Below are 4309 nucleotides of genomic sequence, written 5' to 3' on the forward strand. Positions count from 1 at the left end.
GGGGACGCCGGAGGGCATAGGAGTGCCGGATTGCAAAATGGACAACGGGGGAAAAGCTCGGATGCATGAGACGAACACGTATGCAATGCAATGCACATGATGACATGATAAAATGCAACAGCAAGCAAATGACATGGCAACGACGGCGAATAACTGGGTGACACCTGGCGCATCGAATCCGGGGCGTTACAAATGGCCACACCACTAGCCCCACCACACAGGACCTGCACTCCAGCAAAAGGTACGCCAATTTTAGTTGCCATAGCACCAGTCGTACCATAGAAAAATCCCACTCCAGCAAAAAGTAGAACAAGTCCACCGGCCGAAGACCTATCCCAACTTCAGAGACGGCTAATTCCTGCAGATTGGAACCCCATTCCAGTTATTCCCAGTATAAAAGATAATACTTTCAATGTTGTTAGGGACTACATGCATGTATTTCCATCATCGGAATATTATAGTGAAGACAAACACCATTTTCACATCTTCCTGTCCAACTTACGCGTAAGTGCTATTATTCATGGTGATTATTTTCCTGTTTTCTACTGATTGAACACATCAATGATTTATACTACATTGTTTTAAGTAGGCGAGGGACAATCTGGATAGTCATGACAAGCAAAGCTTGCTTGCGCTTTTCAAGGAAGCATTGCAATAGTATTAGTGTTACCTGAGGAAATCACACTTTGATGGCAAGTCTATAAACGAATTTCCGATGAAGTCTCCTGTGCTAAATTTAGAAGACATTGAATGGAAAAACCTTGTTATGCACTGGTTCGTTCCCAGGGTGAGGTATTGTCTATAATATCACATGACAATTTGAAATTCTACTTTTCTGCATGTGCCTTACGGTTCTCTTTTGCAGGAAATCTACTCGAAGAAGAATTCAGGTTTGAAAAGGACGACAGGATATCGCAAATATGATGCCCGCTGCTTTGCACTTGTTAGTACATGTTGTCCTATGTCACTGTACTTGCATTCATACATGGTTCATTATGTGACAGCAGTATGCATGATAGCTTGCTTATCACTTGTTCGCTCCAAATTATCTGATCAGTATTAATGGTTACATTGGTGTAGAATATATCCAATGCCAATGAAAAAGTTTAGCTCTACATTGTTCTTGTAAGTACCTGCTGTCTGAGGGAGTCCTGGATTAAGGGGTCCTCGGACGGCTGGACTATTGGGCTATGAAGATACAAGACAGAAGTCTTCTTCCCGTGTTCGGATGGGACTCTCCTTTGCGTGGATAGAAAGCTTGACGATGCGGATATGTAGATTCCTTTCTCTGTAACCGACTTTGTATAACCCTAGTCCCCTCCGATGTCTATATAAACTGGAGGGTTTAGTCCGTAGAGGCAATCATAATCACATAGGCTAGACTTCTAGGGTTTTAGCCATTAAGATCTCATGGTAGATCAACTCTTGTAATACTCATATTCATTAAGATCAATCAAGCAGGAAGTAGGGTATTACCTCCATAGAGAGGGCCCGAACCTGGGTAAACATTGTGTCCCCCACCTCCTGTTACCATTAGCCTTAGACGCACAGTTCGGGACCCCCTACCCGAGATCCGCCGGTTTTGACACCGATATTGGTGCTTTCATTGACCGCTGCATTGTTGTCAAAAGGCTTGATGGCTCCATCAATCATCTACAACAACGCAGTCCAGGGGAGATTTTCCCTCCTGGATAGATCTTATTTGGCGGCTTCGCACTGCGGGCCAACTCACTTGGCCATCTAGAGCAGATCGAAAGCTACGCCCCTGGCCATCGGGTCAGATTTGGAAGCTTGAATTACGTGGCCGATATCCGCGGAGACTTGATCTTCGACGGATTCGAGCCCATGACGGGTGCTCCCTGCCACCACGATGAACATGACCTAAATCTGTCATCGGACCGTGCACAGGAGATAGCACCTATAACCACTCTGGCCCTAGATCCGGAGCAGATTGCGCCATCCTAAGACGGGATGCTCAACCCCGCCACAGAAGTCGCAGACTCAGCAGCGTTGGAGCCGCATACAGATCCAACCTTGAGCGGGGCCTGTGTCTTCGGAACCTCGGATCCGTCTCCGTCCATAAGTTCCGAACCGCGTACATCCGCACCCATCGAACTTGATCAGGTGTCGATAGTTGAGTTTAGCTCCGCGGACATCTCCCGGCACTCACCTTTAGGTGATGTGCTGAATTCATTAAAAGCCCTCTCCTTGTCAGGGGACTCACAGCCAAATTATATCCGGTTTGAATGGGAAGCTGACAAATTTTGCTTCCCACCCACCACTCACTTCATCGCCACTGTCGAAGACTTAACCGACGCGCTCGATTACGGCTCTGAAGACATCGACGGTATGGACGACGATGCTGGAGAGGAGCTGGCACAAAAACCACCACCCATAGGGCGGTGGACGGCTACATCCTCATACGATATATACATGGTGGACACACTCAAAGAGAAGGAGGCTGACATCGATAATGATATGCCTGTCGATGAACCTCCCAAGCGTCAGAGTCAGAAGCGCCGATCTCGATCTGGCAAAGGGAAAAACAGCAACATTGTCACGGGCGACGGTGATAATCTGGACCAAGCTGAGGACCCCGCAGACCCAGTGTTGGAGCAGGACGTGCGAGAGGACGGCAAGCACAGTCCGTGGATGTTGTCTGACCACAGCGATACCGAAGATAGCAATTATCAACCTGTCTCTGAAGAGGAGATCAGTCTGGGCGACGACGAATTCGTCGTTCCAGAAGAACCCTTAGAACAAGCACGCCTCCATCAAAGGCTGACACTTCAAGGAGCCTGAAGAAGCAGAAACAGTGGCTTAAAGCCCCACAGGATACGCTCAATGACAGATGGAACGGCAGAGGAAAAATATGGCTATAATCGCCAAACAAGGGGCTATCCTAAGCGTAAACTGCTGCCCGAATTTGACGACGGGGCTATTGCGCCTATACCACCGAAAAACAATACGGCCGACAAGCCGGACCGACCACCTCGTGGACGAGAAAGAGTGGCTAGCAATGCCATACACAAGCCCGCACCCCCTCCCCTTAAAGGGAGGGAGGTTGTGGCTCAGGACCAGAAACACGATCTACGTCAGGACCTGGACAAAAAGGCTGGTAAAGCCAGATCCATCTACGGATCCAGGGACCATGGCCCCACACGGGATTGTGGCTATCAAGCCAAATACACCGATCATATACCAGTCCAAAGTCGATACTGGACATCACAACCGTTGAACCCACGCCACGACATAGTCAAATACAGGGGTGCCGCGCACCCCCTGTGCTTCACCGATGAGGTGCTGGATCACGAATTTCCAAAAGGGTTTAAACCCGTAAACATCGAGGCATATGATGGAACGGCGGATCCGGCGGTGTGGATAGAAGGCTTTATTCTTCACATCCACATGGCTCGCGGAGATGATCTCCACGCCATCAAATACCTACCCCTCAAGCTGAAAGGACCAGCTCGGCACTGGCTGAAAAGCCTCCCAGAAAATTCCATTGGAAGTTGGGAAGAACTTGAGGATGCTTTTCGGGCCAATTTTCAAGGGACTTATGTCCGGTCCCTGGACGCTGATGATCTAAGTCACATAATCCAACAACCCGGGGAATCAGCCTGTAAGCTTTGGAACCGGCTTCTCACTAAAAAGAACCAAATCGTTGATTGCCCGAACGTCGAAGCCTTAGCGGCCTTCAAGCACAGTGTCTGGGACGAATGGCTAGCTAGATACCTCGGCCAGGAAACACCAAGGACGATGACAGCCCTAACTACACTCATGACCCGTTTTTGAGCGGGCGAGGACAGTTGGTTAGCCCGTAGCAGCACCAACGAAACTGGCACATCCAAAGTTAGGGATGGAAATGGAAAGCCATGACGTAACAAAAACAAACATTGAAACAATGAGGGAAGCCCAGATGATACAACAGTAAACGCCGGATTCAGTGGCTCCAGACCCGGTCAGCGGAAGAAACCATTTAAAGGAAACAAAGATGGCCCATCCAGCCTAGACAAAAAATTAGACAGGAACTGCCAGATCCATGGCACCCCCGCTAAACTTGCGAACCACACCAACCGCAATTGTTGGGTCTTCAAGCAGGCCGACAAGCTCACCGCCGAACACAAGGGTAAGGGACCTCAGAGCGGAGACGAGGATGAATCTCGCCAGCCAAACACGGGAGGACAGAAGAAATTTCCACCGGAGATCAAAACAGTGAACATGATCTACGTCACTCATATCCCAAAGAGGGAGCGCAAACGCGCACTCCGAGACGTCTATGTCGTTGAGCATGTTACCCTCAAATTCA

Source organism: Triticum dicoccoides, chromosome 2B (genome assembly GCF_002162155.2).
Source record: "Triticum dicoccoides isolate Atlit2015 ecotype Zavitan chromosome 2B, WEW_v2.0, whole genome shotgun sequence".
NCBI classification, from domain to species: Eukaryota; Viridiplantae; Streptophyta; class Magnoliopsida; order Poales; family Poaceae; genus Triticum; species Triticum dicoccoides.